General features: G+C 32.2%; 1 long non-coding RNA gene across 4 annotated transcripts in view; it reads right to left on the bottom strand.

The window, feature by feature from the left end:
• LOC131171763 (uncharacterized) overlaps window positions 1-15,737 on the bottom strand; it is an 88,938-nt gene extending 73,201 nt beyond the window's left edge. Inside the window, exons 1-3 of one of the 4 annotated variants that reach the window (XR_009142405.1) lie at window positions 15,636-15,737; window positions 14,491-15,513; window positions 13,554-14,111 (exon numbers count right to left, since the gene is read on the bottom strand). This is a non-coding gene — a long non-coding RNA (uncharacterized LOC131171763). The other 3 variants (XR_009142407.1, XR_009142408.1, XR_009142409.1) reach the window with 3 other exon arrangements.
• Between the last annotated feature and the right edge of the window lie 1,298 nt (window positions 15,738-17,035).

Genomic DNA, 17,035 nt, shown 5'->3' with positions numbered 1-17,035 from the left:
GAGTTGTGGCTTGGTATTTGAGATTTGGTATGCTGCCCTTGGTGACTTGCAGGACTGGGTGTGAGTCCAGCAGGTTTGGGCAGTTATAAATGGAGTTGTAGAGGTTCAATTGGTGCAAGGCCAATTGGACATGAAACTAGACACATAATGGCACAACTTTGGTGAAGAAACCCTACCCAGAAAACCAAACCAAGTTTACAAAAAAATTGCCCTAATTTGGGTGACTTGCATTCTGCCTGGGCAAAATGACCAAATGAACAGTGTTTATTCATTTGGTCATAACTCAGTGTAGAAAGGTCCAATTGACCTGAAATTTTACCAGAAAAAAGTTGAGATATAGACCCACAACTTTCATGAAGAAACCAAACCCAAATTTTGATTATAACATATTCAAAAATTAACCTGCATTCAGTGCACAAAATACTGTAGATTTGGTTATGTCCAGAAAATTCTGGAAGTTTGCAATCCGGCTAGTTATGGTGTTTAGGCCATAACATGAGCTACAAAACTCTAAATGGAGTGATTCAAAAAAAGAAATGTAACTAGACAAAATAAAAACAACTTTCATGAAGACAACTTTGCCAAATTCCTACTGTACAAATGACCAATGGAACAGTAAACATAATGCTTGAAATCTGAAAATTGTGAATAACTAACACTAAGCTTAGAAATGGTATTGGCAACCAATACCAACAACATTAGAATGCAAAATGTGGTATGTTGGGAGTATTAGAACCAATGTACCTATTCTCTATGTAAAAGTCAACATTTTAGTTGACTAATGAAATGAATAGTAATACCTAAACTTAAATTTCAAGAATTGAAAATTTTAAAAGTGTAATATGCCCTAGTACACCTAGCAAGATTGGTTTGGATAGGTTGGCATGCTAATAGGGTTCAATTAGCAGTACTGCACATGGCATTAAGCTATTCTGTGATTTCATGACTTTTAGTCATTCTGACATTGTGATGATACTTGGTCTTGTGCCTAATGTTTATTACAGCTTATTAGCTGTTCTGTTGCACACCGGGAGATACATATGTGACCGATAGTGTGACGGCCTGAGGTACTTGATACCCAGTGCTAGTTTACCCGTTTATCCAGTCCAGTCATCCAGTATAGGTTACATGGGCAACCAAAAAAATGAAAGTGGATAAATTTAATGAAATAATGAACATAACAAGTACAAAATCAATAAGACTACAAAAAATTATCGAAAATTTATCTACATAAGACATCAATACATTCACTGCATATTTATTTTATGTTATTTTTTTTTATTCTATTATTGGCACCACTAAGCATTATTGCTTAGCGCATTGCTTTTTGCCATGCGTAGGTTCTGGAGAAACCGATAGAGAGCCCAGTAGACCACAGACTGTGTGAGACCATCAGCAGCTCTGCATAGTGTCCGTGTCACCTCACCTTCTTCAGTGCATAGGTAAGACACTAGGTTTCATTTTGGTATTTTGTAATTAACTTTTATTTTCTCATGTGTAATTAAGACTTATGTAATGTATTTTGGTATTAATGTAAATAGTGAAAATTGTGTTAATGAGTGAAAAATTGAGTATTTATTGATGACTTGTATATGAATATCATGTGAAATAAATGAATGAGAAATGAAAATATTGTTGAAAAAGATTGAGACTTTGTTGATGCAATGGAATTTGGGATTGATTGAAAACATATTGGAAGTGTTTTTCACAGGTTTCGAAGAACTGTTTTCTTCGTTTTTAGCTGATACTCTGCCGGATTTTCTATAAAATTTGCGGAACCTCAAATAAATCGATGTTTTCCATAAATGACTTAAATAAATTATACCTCACCAAGTATACTTCATAACTATGATAAAAATAAATAAGGAAGGATAAAAATGAATAAAATAAAATATGGTGTTTCGGTACACTGTGTGGCATATCTTACTCGGTTACACTATAGACGGGTAAGGGGTGTCATATTTAGTGGTATCAGAGCACGGTTTAGGCGTTTCTGGGTCTAGATCGAGTCCATATCATGCATTGCATTTGTAAGAGTTGAGGTGACACTAATGCAGATCTGTTTGTCTTTATTATTTTGAATAGAATATGGACCCCACATCTCAGAGGGCAATTGAGGAGGAAGTAGAGAGTCATGCTCCACCTGCAACAGCTGAGACTAGGGGTAGGGGAGAACCTGCTCTACCAGCTCCAGCAGAGCCTGCTCAGCCTCCACAGGCCATGTTCCAGCAAATGGCCGAGTTTTTCAGACAAATGGCTGGGGTAATACCACCACCACCACCACCTCCACAGCAGAAATCACATCTGAAAAGATTAAAGAAATTTGGAGTAGTGGATTTCTTTGGCAAGAGAGAAGATGATTCTGTTGCAGCCGAAAACTAGCTGAACAGAACATGAAGGGTTTTAAAATAACTCCACTGCACTCCAGAGCAAAATCTAGAAGCTGCTGTATCTCTGCTGTAAGATGATGCTTATCAATGATGGGATACAGTGTCTAGTGAAGTGCAGCCAGAACTAATAACTTGGGACTTCTTCCTTTCAGAATTCAAGAAGAAGTATGTGGGTAGTGTATACCTAGAAGAGAGAAGAAGAGAGTTCATTAACCTGAGGCAGAAACAGTTGACAGTGGCAGAGTATGAAAAGGAATTTGTCAGACTGAGCCGTTATGGAAGGGAGATAGTCCCTAATGAAGCCGAGAGGTGTAAGAGATTTGAAGAGGGATTAAATGACAACATAAAGATCATGATTACTGCCTTGGGAATCACAGACTTCACCAAGTTAGTGGAAGCTGTAATAAAAGTTGAAAAGGTTAGAATAAGTGAGCAGACTAGAAGGGAGAGATAGCAGAAGAGGGGCCCGGATTAGTCTAGCTCATCTTCTGCACCTGGGAAGAAGTTCAAAGGTCCACCTGCACAGAGTTCAGGTCAACCTTAAGATCAGGGTCAGTCTCAGGGGCCCAGGCCACAGTTCACCCCTAGGAGAGGTCAGTCCACACCATCAGTGGGCAGCTCTCCAGAGACGGGGTTCAGGGGACCAGCCCCAGCATCTTCTGCATGTCCACATTGCCTGAAGTGGCATAAGGGGGAGTGTTGGAGAGTAACGGGTGCCTGCTTAAGGTGTGGATCCACAGAGCATCAGTTAAGGAACTGTCCACGCAGAACTGCTACAGCTGCTCCAACACAAGCAGACAGACCTGCTCCTGCACCACAAAGGGGTAGGAAATCTGGCAAATCTGAGGCAGTGGGACCATCACAGAGACCTGCATCTGAGCCAACAGAGAGGCCTGAGGGTAGAGCACCTGCTAGAGCCTATGCCATAAGAGTTCAGGAGGAACAAGATGCCTCGGACGTCATTAAGGGTATGTTCTCCCTCTACAATACATCTGTGCATGCACTGGTGAATCCAGGATCCACTCATTCATACATCTACATCAACCTACCCGTAGAAAGGGGGATATTAGTAGGGTTGAGTGACCAAGACATCCTGGTCACTAATCCATTAGGCCACAGTGTAGTAGTGAACAAGGTGTACAAGGGTTGCCCGTTAAGGATTCAGGGATATGAATTCTTGGCAGACCTGATTGAGTTGTCTTTCCATGAGTTTGACGTGATTTTGGGAATAAACTGGTTGTCACGTCATCAAGCAATGGTTGATTGTAAACTGAAGAGGATTTCTTTGAAAACTCCTGAGGGTAATAAGATCACAATTGTGGGGGAAAGGACAGATTTCTTGTCCAATGTCATCTCAGCCACAGTTGCAAGAAAACTGATGAGAAAAAGCTGTGAAGCCTACCTAGCACATGTGGTGGATACTAGGCAGACTAAGCCAGATCTGTGTGACATACCCACAGTAAGAGACTTTCCAGATGTGTTCCCTAAAGAATTGCTTGGCTTGCCACCAGAAAGGAAAGTCGAATTTGCTATTGAGATACAGCCGGGTACAGCACCAATCTCTATTTCTCCTTATAGGATGGAACCTACAGAATTGAAGGAACTGAAAATCCAGTTACATGAGTTACTGGATAAGGGGTTCATACGCCCCAGTGTGTCACCATGGGGAGCTCCAGTGCTGTTTGTGAAAAAGAAGGATGGGACTTTGAGGTTATGCATCGATTACCGACAGTTGAATAAAATAACTGTGAATAATAAGTATCCGTTGCCTAGAATTGATGATCTGTTTGATCAGTTGAAGGAAGCAGGAGTATTTTCCAAAATTGATCTCAGGTCAGAGTATCATCAGCTGAGGGTGAAGGATGCAGATGTGCCAAAGACTGCATTCAGGACCCAGTATGGGCATTATGAGTTTCTGGTGATGCCCTTTGGCCTAACAAATGCACCAGTAGCATTCATGGACCTTATGAACCATATCTTCCATCCATACCTAGATCGGTTCATAGTGGTATTTATTGATGATATTTTGGTGTATTCCAAGACCAAGGAAGAACATGATGAGCATTTTAGGATTGTTATGCAAACCTTGAGAGAAAAGAAGCTGTATGCTAAGTTGTCAAAGTATAATTTGTGGTTAGATTAAGGTAGAATGAAAATGATTTGTAACTCAAAATAGTCTGACCATACGTATTTAGTAGGTCTAGTATGAGTAGTTACATGAAAAGCATTTTTAAATAACATATGTAGAGTTTTCAAACTAGTTGAGTTTATTTTGACTGTATCTCATATTTTTTGAATGAAATTAATCATTTTGAGTCATAGATAAATTTAAATTGCTCATTAAATTTATATTATTTATAAAAAATTTTCACATTAATATACAATTTACGGGTCATTTGGATTAAAATAATAATTTTTTTTCAAACAACTCATATTTATTTATTTGTTAAAATTCATGTTGATTGAATAACTCATTCATTTCATTTGTCAATTATTTCAAACAATAAAATTCAAGTAAATTTTATCATTTTAAAATGTATTCCAAATACATAAATTTTCTTATAAATTCATTTGAATTAAATTCTTTTTATAGAATGGAATTGAATTCTTTCAGAAGAATTATTTTATGGAGTGCTAATGTTTGTTATATCTATATTAGTGGGATTGATTTTATTGCAATCAATAAAGATATAGGTTTCATATTACATTGAAGTTTATTATATAAGATTTAAATTTATTATGCTTGGTAAAATTTTTTCTTTATTTTTCAATTTTTTTTTAAATTTAAAATACAAATGATAAATAAAAATTTTCGTTTGTCTTAAGTGGCTTGTGATCTTTTATTTTATTTTTGGGAAAAATTATTTTTTTGTCCCTGATATATAGCATAATTAACACTTTTGTCTTATTTTTAAAATCTAACAGTTATATCTTTGAATTTTGTTTCCATTGTACATTTAAGTCCTTCTATCCAAATTTAAGTCACGTTTCCGTTAAGTCAAATGTATATCAAATGTCAGATGGTAGAGAAACATTTTTAGTTCCCAAAATACCCTCATTTACTGTCTCTTCCTTCTCTTCTGTCTGACTATCTCTCCCTTCGGTCCTCTACTCTGCCCAAAACTAGGATGCCATCACAAACCCATTTCCCCCCATCTCTCTCACAGACCTATTCCCTTTACTTTCTCCAAACTCAAACCACCTAAATTCAATGTGCCTTCATGTAAAACCTCAAAAACAATAGCATAATCAGAGAAATTGCATCCCCAAAGCACAACCCGATAGTTCACAACCCGAATTCAAAAATCAATCCTTCTCTTAACCCCTGATAAATTTTTACGCTTCTTCTTTCCATTTCATTTCTTTGTTTCTCTTGCTTCTGTACTACTAAACTAGACCACTAAAATCATAACTGCATAAGTGACACCAAGGGCACAGAAGGGAGCCATTTGAACTTTCAAACAAACAAGAATAACTGCATTTGCACATTGAGCGTGCGAACCAAAACCTGCCTAATTACAGGGTATAGATCCAATCCCCATTTATCACTGCAGAAAAATCCCAAAGTGCCAAATCAGCTTAGGAAATGAAAGAGCCATTGGAAGCCAGTGGTGGTCTGGCTGTGGCATTAGAACCATCGCATGCACCCACTGCCCAGACTTCTTCCTTGTCCTTCACTCCATGAGTAACTACCGCCTTAGGTGCTCTGCTTCAGACACTAGAGCTACGATAATAAATCAATTCCATAAATACAAGTGATGAGGCTGGTTCTTAAGGAGTAGCTTATAGGTTAAAGGTGGTTGGCAAACAAAGCAAGTGGTGGAGGCAAATAAGAGTAGACAAGGAAGAGATGGAGACGGGAGAGGATGTGGAGGTAGCGAGGAACTATAGATGGAGGGGGACCAATTTGTTTGTTGTTAATCCTTGGGTTGTATTAAGATTTTTAATTGGATTCTTCTTCATACTTATTTATGTGCAATGCCTGTCTCTTGTTTGATGATATGTCTAACAAAATATTGTGTGATGCATGCTTATGTTGGTTGAGAGAGTGGCAGTTTAATTATGAATTTTTCAAGTTAATCAAGTGTACTATGGTCATTTCATGCTAGCACAGCAATTTTGACTCAAGGACCTTTATTTATTTATTTATTTTTGGTCTAGACCACTCGATATCCAGCCCACTGGCCGACTAATCCGGATCGGGTACTGCATAGGCCTATTATGGGGGGGACCCTTTCAACTCAGTTTGCTCCATTCACAACGCCAGGGTTTGAACTCTGGATGTTGCTTAAGGGACCTAGCGCCTCATCCAGCTAGACCAACTGGTAGTTGGTTCAAGGACCTTTATTTTGATGAATTAAAAATACAAAACAAAACTGATGACTTTTTAAAATAAAGAGACAAAAGTATTAATTATATTACATACTAGGAACGAAAAAGTAATTCTTTTTTATTTTTATAATATATATATATATATATTGTAGATAAACATACAACCTTTTTTTTTTGAAATTTATAATACATATCATAGATAAAATTCATAGTCACATGGATTGACTCACATGTAAGCGAAGATCTCTATGAGAAGCTGTATTTAATGATTTTCACCTCTAATGCTTATACTTTGTCCGTTACCACATAACTACAATTCTAATTTAATCACACCACAGCACACCATTTAATAATCTTTATAATTGATATAATAAAGTTGATCTCAAAATGAACTTAAGCACTCTATTTTTTTTTTATTTTTCATTTGTCCATTTTGTGTTTATTTTCTAATAATTTTACAACATCAATTAATGATATGTAGTGACATGTAAATACTGATAGACCTATAAGATATTTAATAAAAAAATAATAAAAATAGTGGCAATTTAATTAATATTAGGAGAACTAAAGGTTGTAGTTATAAATTATATAAACTAAAGCAATATTTTTATTTTCTACTATAATTAAAAAATCATGTACTTAATTCTTTATAATAAAAGAAAATTATAACAATAGTTACAATTTAATTAATATTAAGAAAACTAAAAGTTACAATTATAAACTATATAAATCAATATTATATATGAAAAATTAAATTAGTCACCTCTAAAGGCAAATAGAAGATATAATGTCCTATCAAAGTTTTCTCTTAATCCTACCAAATGATGTTTTAGTAATCAACACATTTGAAAAAGATGATAAACAATTTATACAAATATCACAAAAGAATTTCTATCTTATAGGAATTTATTTATATTGGTATTTTATTATTTATTTTTTATATTTATTTTCTATTTAAATTTATTCTTCACATTTATTTTCTTTATATTGTCACAAATTTTTTTACAAGCTATTCTTAAAATATTTTAAATAAATTAAGCATAAATATATAAAAAAGCTATATATTCATATTCTTATTTCATTAAATAAAATATTTCTTTTGACTTTATTTATCCCATGGGTTGGGTGGTGATAGGATAGACAACGACAATTTAATCTTAAGACCTCACAAAATGAAAATTAATTTAAATTTTATTAAACTTTAGTTGAAACCATCAATAAATATATCTCCTTTACTTTTAGAACATTAGAATATTATTTTCTAAAATTTTATTTCAATCAAATAATTTAATTCAAGTACCAATTAATTTACATACTCTCTTTAATTTTAAAAAATAATTTTTGGAAGTATAATTTTAATTAAATAATTAAATTCAAATCTCAATTTAATTAGGACTATAACTGCAATTTTAATTTATTTTAAAATAAAATAATTTAATTTTTAAACCATAAAGGCAAACCCTAAACCTAACTCAGATTATTTATGGATTTTCTATTATGATTTAATAACATAACTGTCATTGATATTTAAAAATTAATTTATTTTGTTTAAAACAAATTAAAATTGTAATTATAATCTTATTTATATTGAGATTTGAATTTAATTATTTAATTCAAATTATACTTTAAAAAAATTATTTTTTAAATTAAAAAGGGCCAATAATCTAATTTACACTTGAATTAACTTATTTAATTGAAATAAATTTTTAGAAAATAGTGCTTTAGAAAATAATTTCATTGATAAATAAATGTCAATTAATTTGATTAAGAAAATAACATTGAGAGAGAGAGAGAAGAGAAACAGGGTAAAATAGTAATTTAATTTTTTTTTAACTTGAAAACTGGCTATTAGCCAAAAGAGATTTTTTTTAAACGAAATTAAAATTGAGTAATTGTCACACTTTACCCCTCTGTAAGGCATAACATGATCCCGTAGACTACCTAATGAACTACCGAACTTCACCTACCGATAACTCATTAAGCACCTTACAAGGGATTTTAAAACTATTTTCTTATATTTTGGAAGAGGTGAGCATTTTGGTAGGAACTAAATCATTTATTCAAAGCTTAAATACTAGTAAAACTTTTGTCTATTTTTTTTTCTCCATAAATTTTATAAAAATTTCGGCAGAGTGCCATCTGTATTTTGAGAAAACAGTTCTTCAAAAACCTGTAAAAAGCACTTCTAATAAATTTTTCATAACTCCCAACCTCCAAATATTCTCAAGTCAACACATCTCAAATCAATTTCATAATTTAATCCAAAATTTGTCATCTCAAAATTTCTCAAAACAAACTATTTCATATCATTCCATCAATATTGTATGCACGAATTAAATTTACAGATATACAATCCAAAAATAAAATTATTACAATTCCTTATACAACTGCTCACTTTACATTGATACATACAATATCACAATATTTACATCAAAATAACTACAAGGGTATAAAGCAATACCCGTACAAAAAGATCAATGGAATCTTCAATATTGATAGCAACACACTCTGCTGCTTTCTCCTTGCTCTTATCTGTGATAGCAAAACAAGCTATCGCTGAGTATAAAAATACTCAGTGGTGCACAATAAAAATTTTAAATACAATGCATAAATCATTCATTGCCAAAACACAATTTAAATATTTCTCAATCACATTTCACAAATTATCAAAACTCATAATAATACAATTTAGTCAAATAATTTAAGAACACAGTGTTGCTAATTCATACACAACTTAAGCCATGACACAAAATTTTCGATCAATGCCGTGTTGTACACCGCGACAAAGCAATCTACAACCCCACTAATCGAAATCAATGAGGGAGGTGGCTAGCTAGCTAATGAGTACTCATCCGATCTACAACCTCGACTTGTAAACTAGAGAGGGAGGAAAATAATCGATCTCACCCCATAAATGGAGGAGGAATAATAAGGCACTGTCATGCTAAGTGTGAATCAAAAATCAATTTCAAACATTTTTTTCAAATGATTCATAAGAAATCCAATAATTTCCAAAGTCATAATTTCATTCACAAGGTGGCAACACAATTCATAATTAACTTCAAATTTTCATAAAGCACACTAAATCAATTTTTCAATGACAAAATGCTCAAATAAGGTTTATTGTGCACAAACCTGACGTGAGTCGCCTCTAGGCCTTGACTCAGTCTCTCAGACCTTCCAAGTCTTTTTCAGCTGAAACACACAGTTTCACAGTGTTTCAGTACCATAACTTAGTATAAATCCAAAAATAAATTTAACTTCACTTTTACCTAGCTCTAATGTGCTAAACTCGACGTTCTTGAAATTTTTGTGTTTCGGGTTACTATTCACTATACTATTCAAGTCAAATTGTTGACTTTCTAAGGTTTAATAGGTATGGGAATTCCAACTTCACCCACATACCACATTTTGGTCACCAAACTTGTTGGTTTTGGTCATTTTCTCAAAACTTAGGTCTTTTAGGCAAAATTGCCAAATTTTCAGTTTGTGTCTAAGGTTGCACACTTTTCTGTTGGAATTTTGCAAAACTTCCTTCATAGAAAATATTCCCTATTGTCTTAAGTTTATTCTCCTTTTTGAATCACTCCAATTGGAGTTTTGTAGCTCAAGTTATATCCAAATTACAGTTACTGTTCATGCTGCAGATTTTAGTTCTGGCAGATTATTGATCCAACTTTGTTCAGCAATTTGATCAAGTTAAGTCCATAATTTGGTCTAATTTTCTTCATATGAAATGTTCTACTATGCCTTAGGTTTCCATCGGTTCAAGAATCACCTAAATCGGAGTTTTCTAGAGAGAGTTATAGCCATTGAAACTTTACTGTTCATATGGTAAATCTGCAGTTCTGCAGATTCAGTGATTCAACTTTGCTCAGTAATTTGATTGGGTTAATGGCATAATTTAGGTTTGTGTCGTTCATGAAAGTTTTAGATCTATATCTCATCTAACCACTGGTAAAATTTCAGGTCATTTTGACCTGCCTAGCTCGAGTTATGACCAAATGAACAAACACTGTTCATTTGGTCAGTTTGTGCAGGGCAGCCTGCAATTTTCCAACTTTGGTCAATTTGTTCACTAGGTTTTAGTCACTTTTTGGGCATGCTTCCTAAATGAAAATTGTGTCATTTAGTGCCTATTTTCATTCCCAATTAGTCTCATACCAATTGGACTTGTAAAATTTCATTTTTGGTCTCTCAAAGTTGACTTGGTCATGCTACAGCAGCATGACCACACTCCCTCCGAATTTGACTTTAATTCCAACACTTCTAACACACTTAATTAGGTCACAAATGACCATTTATCACTTCACATTAGGTCAAAGACACTATTTACAAGTTTCTCACATTTTTGGTCTCTAAACCCTAATGTCCAAAACCCTAAGTTTGTCCAATCTTCATAATTCATGTAATCCAAATATACAATTCACATATATAACATCTATTCACCAAGATTTCATGTTTAACCTAACTAAATACCATCAAAACCTTAGGGTTCCATGGCTGCCACTTTCTTTCTTCCCTTATTTAAGCATGATTTCCTTTATTTCTAATGCAATTTCATCACACATAAACTTAAATTCATGAATTCAATAAGAATCTAAACTTGAAATTGCACTTACCTCAATTTGTAGATTTCCTAATTCTTCAATTCTCCAAGTTTTCTTTTCCTTCTTGCTCCCAAAGTGTTTATGTAGGTCTAGGGGTAAGATTTACTTAAGGACTTTAGGGAAATTTGTGGTCAAATTGGGGTGTATGAAGCTTAAATTGGGAGCTTCAATGGAGTTTGAGAGAGAGAGCTAAGGGAGAGAGAAGTGGGCCGCTTGGATGGGATAAGGAAGACAATGATTTTTGTTTTTCTTTTCTTTTCTTTTATTTACTTATGGAAGACCCAAAAATTTCAATTAAGTAAATATATTAAGTATCATTTTTATGGCATCATGCATGACCTCATGCATGATGTCATCACCTTTTGACTTTTTCATTTTCTTTTTTTTTCTATTTATTTTTCTATTAGTTCTTTAATTTAATTCTCGATTCCAAAATTTTCTTTTCTCCGATTTTATTTGACAGTTAGGTCAGGAGTCAACTCTCGGGGTCAATTGACTAAATTGCCCCTCGCCAGTTCATCCCGGTTTGCAAATAATTCAGTATTTCTTCTGGCTCTCTGACCTAATTATTTGACTGGCTTAACAGTTCTTTTTCTTGATTTTCTTTTTTCTACTGTGTTCGTAATGGTCCTAAGGACCGCAGCGTCACATTTTACGGTTCGAAATTTGAGTTTAAAATAGCTTCGCAGTCGTTCCCGAGACGGTCACTCATCGCTGTGACTCTCGGCTCGTTTAACTTTTTATGTTCTGTTTTTCTTATCTATACTTAACTAATTGGCAATTACTAATTATTTGTATTTATAGCTTCTCTAGTTGTCTTAAGTGTGATTCTAATCCCCTTAATTGTCCAGACCGACACCGGTCACCGGAACAGTGAAATATACCAGCCTATACAAATAGGGGTGTTACAGTAATTATATTTTAACTAATTGAAATTGAATGGCTTAAATAAAACTAATATTTAAATTAAGAGACTATTGATGCAATTAACCTCAAAAAGTATTTAGGGTTGATAAAAGAAGCCAAATTGCACATAGATAATAGAATTTTCAATAAACTTCTTTTTACCAAAAAGATTTTATATGATAGTTTTTAATGTTAGCTCTTATATTTTTATTTTGTTTACTCTTTAATCCTTTTTTGTCATTTTAACCATTAATTTGATTTTCATTCAACAACTGTAATTTGAAAAATATAACTAAATAGTTCTATCATCTTACAAGTCTTAAACTATTTAATCCATGTAATGATAATTTCTCTTTATTTTAAATACATTCATTAACAAAAAATTTAATTTAAACTAGACGATGGAATTAAAAAGTAAACAAAAAAAAATATAATGACTAATTAATATATTTTTCAAAGTAAGAAAAAAAATAATTTTATTAAAAAAAAACTAAATAATAATTTTTCAAATATTTTTTAATTGTTAAAGCCCAACAAGAATTTGATAAAGGCCATAATTGTAACCCTAATTCCCAGATTTTCAAGACACCGTTATTTTTTGTAGGCTAGACCCGGTACATGACTAGCAGCTCAAGTAATAATCATCATTTGAAATACAAGCTCTATGAAGAGTTACATGACCCCAAAAAAATAAATAACTATATGAGAAGTCAAGAGCAACCTCAAACCATAATTATAAATAAATAATAACTAAGTCTTAATTTTAAATTAATCATCTGAACAGTTTTTCATTATTCAACTCTGTCATATATCAAATCTTTACTAATAATTAAAACTTGTAAATTCTTTCATACCACAAATTATTGAGATTAGAAAATCTAAAAAGTTATGATGAAATTTTAAGAGGTTATTCTAACAATCACATTGCTCGCTAGTTGTTGCTGCCAGCAGGTTCAATATCAGTCTTTGTATTTTGTAATTTTCTATTGATGCAAAATTGAAACAAAATCTATTTGAGAATTATTAAAAAGAGAAAGCTGCCCATGTTATATAATCCATCAATTACTGCCAACTCCATTGAATTAAAAAATAAAAAAATAAAAAATAACCAAACCAAACCAAAATATAAATAGTAGCAGAAGCTCCCACTCAAGCTGCATAACTAAAGACCCAAAAAAACTACTGCACAACACAACTATGATTCTGAATAGATCCAAACCTAAGATTCAAGAGGAAATAACTATGAACCAGCAGCTTTGCTAATTACCCTGGTACAATCGAAGACCCAAGATATCTGAACTGATAGCAAGCAAGCTTTAAGTTACAACAAGAAGCTTAACTTTTTTGAATCCATGGACAGTGCTGGGCAAGAAATACAAAGAAATCAATCACCAATTTGGTCAAAGTAGCAATAAGCAATAAAGATATTAATCACCTATTTGGTCAGAGTAGCAGCAAGGAATATGAACAAGGTCATTTACATAATATTAATGAATAAGCAATAATTAAGACTAAACAATATTTAACAGATGAAGAAGATTGATGATTCGGTTCCTGCATTACGTTGTTTCCCCACCTCCAATTGGCCACCCTCCTCAGTGCTTCAAATGCATTTCTTGTGAGCCTCTTCAACTCATTATATGAGTGGAGTAGCAAATGGTAAAGATCTTGATATGAGTTCCAAGCTACCCATTTAAATATGCAGGTCAAGAAACCATCTGAAGCTTGGGACTAAGATCAACACAATTTGATTTACAAGCTTTGAGTATGGATTCAATAGCAAATGCTATTCTCAAACATATTCTGGGAATGAGATGGGTATTTTGTTGTGCTGAAGGAGATGAGTATCGGAATTATTTCTACAACTCGGATACTGTAATAAAATATTTCAAAATTGGACTTAATGCTGATAAAAAAATTATTAATAAAAACTTCTCTCCCTCTCCCTATCTTTTCCTCTACAAACAACACATAAATCAAAATCTCTCTTTGCTTACATATGAGAGAAGGAGATTTAACAATGTAATAAAAAAATATTCTAACATGTTCAATCATGAAATACATAAATAAATTTCAAAATTTCAATGAAAACCCTTTCAAAATCCTACAACTAAGTATTATTTCTACAACTCAGTTACATTAATATAGACTAAACTATCACAATTAAACCATTAAAATTACTGCTAAAATCATACATTTTATATAGAGATCTAAAATTGTAAAGACAACTCAGATTTACTAGAATGATATACCTAACTAGAAGATTGATTCCGTGGCTCACTCCAGCCTGCCAAACAGCCTTTGGATTGCATCTTCGGCTAGCTCCTTTGAGTGCTGCAAATCTTCACCTACTAATAGATATAAGTCTTGATATGGATTGCGTGCTACTCGTATAACCATGTAGACCCATAAACTCAGAAGTAACACACCATAGATGAGAACATTAATCAAAACAAGTAGTACAATTGCCTTATAACCCAACAGGAGACGAATATTTCTAGCACATGTTTTGTAATTTGAGTTGGGATGGGTTTTGAGTGCATGTTCAATTGTCGTTGCTATTGCATAGTTGATTAGAGCAACCACTAACATCTTCATTTCCCAGCTGTTTTCCGAGGGAAGCCAATATTTGAAGGGTAGATAATATTTCATCATCGTGCGTCCTGTGTTATATATATATTTATATACACAAATGAAAAGGGAGGAGGAGGAGGTTATTTAAAAATAGTTAGTTCAAAGAGTAAATATGTAGGATGAAACAAAAGCGATAAAGAAAATCTCATCTTCCTAAGGAATAATGCAGAAGCAAGCAACAGCAAGGCTCACGGCACATTTATCACATCCAACATCAAGGTTCAAGCATCACAAGGCATAGATTTACAGCAAACGCATAAAAAAAATAACAAAATTCGATGTATTTACAGCAAAAGGCCTAAAAAAATAAAAGAGAACAAATCTAATGTACTGAGGTAAATGCCAAAATACAATATCATCAATTACAAACCTAAGAAATTAATAAAACCCATTAAGTAGCATAGATTTAAAAGTAAAAGATTCCTCCATCAGGGCTAGTAAGAGAAAATAACTCCCAAAAATCAGAGAGGAGAATTGCTAACCTCTCTGCTATCTGTGACTTGCTTATGCAAAAGGAGAATTGTTGCTGATACTGAGACCATAAGAACTCCCAAAATCACAGAGGAGAGCGCTGGCCAATTAGGAGAGAAAGGACAAGCAGACGAGAGGAGAGTGATGGTCGATGGAAAGGATATTGAAAGCTACATAAATAAGCAAAAAAAATTGAAGAGGCTTTAAATCAAAGAAAACTAGAAATGGGGAAGAAATGGAAAGGGACAACAAGGGCCTGCTGGAGAAAAAAAAAAGGAAAAGCAGAGAAGACCTCCACAATCGGCAGAAAGGAGGAGGAGATGAGCATGATGAGGGTAGGGTTAGGCTTAAATAAATACATATAAAGTAAGACTTAAATGGCTGAGATTATCTGAAGTGAAGTGGAAGGGACGGCTGGGATTAGTTAAGTTAATAAAAAGGAGAAAAATGATGTTGAATGTGAGAATCCAACTCGAAGAAACTTGGCCTACAACATTTAACCACTAAACCCCATAAATATTAATTTAGGGGTCATTTAGATTAAAAATATTAATTTTTTTTTAAATAAGTCATATTTATTTATTTATTAAAATTCATATTAAGATTATATAAATTATAAAATAGATGCTCAATTGAAATCTTAATTTTATAAGTCTTTTTAAATTTTATATGAATTAAAATGAATTATTAGACGGATTATATTAAATTAAAATTTTTATGTGTTATAATATTAATATGAGAATTTTTGCATATATTTTTTTGTTATTTTAGTTATAATTGATAATAATTGAAAAGATTATGTATATAATCGATAAAATTTAAAACAGAAATTAAACGAAAAAAAATAAAATAGAAAGTGAAATATTGGGAAGGACCTAACTTGTTGAAACAGAGAGTGAAATTACATGATAAATTAAATAGAGAAAACAGATTAGTACGCACATTTGGGTTGTCAAGTAAGCTTATGAACTTACAATATAGAAGTTGTGAATAGCGGTGGATATGTCACAAAATCCTAAGAGTACCCGAAAAAAAAATCAATTTTTTTTTTAAAAATATAATAAATTATATTAATCCTTTTCATTTTTAGCATTTAGACAAGATGGTATATGTAAATCTCTTTAAATTAAATCAAATTTGCTTAACTATAAAATTATAACTATAAAATTATCTTATATATATATATATATATATATGATAAATACTATATTAATTAATTTTTTAAGTAAATATATCAAAAATTAAATATTAAATTTAATTAATTAAATAAAATGTACTAAAATTTATAACAATTAATATTACTATTAATATTAATTAATATTATAAAAATTTATTGAATATATCACAAAGATTAAAAAAATTCAAATATTTCACATTATTTACATCATGATAAAGTGATAAAAATTATTTGATGCAATAATTATAATACTTAGAAAAAAGATGATAGTATTCTATCAATGTTGAAGAATAGAAAAAAAATAGACTTTAAGGAAAATTACTTTTTTTAAGAAAAACGTAAAATATTTTTTTGTAAAGATGAGATAAAAAAAAATAAACAAAAAAAGGGCAAGAATGAGATTGGATGGTATATAATTTTAATTTTTAATTTTTAATTTTTTTTTTACTCTTCCTATTCCCTTGTATACTGCTGCTGCTATAAGCCCCTTCAAGTGCTACATAAGCTTGTAAAAT

The sequence above is a fragment of the Hevea brasiliensis genome, chromosome 13, assembly GCF_030052815.1.
Source record: "Hevea brasiliensis isolate MT/VB/25A 57/8 chromosome 13, ASM3005281v1, whole genome shotgun sequence".
NCBI classification, from domain to species: domain Eukaryota; kingdom Viridiplantae; phylum Streptophyta; class Magnoliopsida; order Malpighiales; family Euphorbiaceae; genus Hevea; species Hevea brasiliensis.
This window is presented reverse-complemented; position numbering and strand designations above follow the sequence as displayed.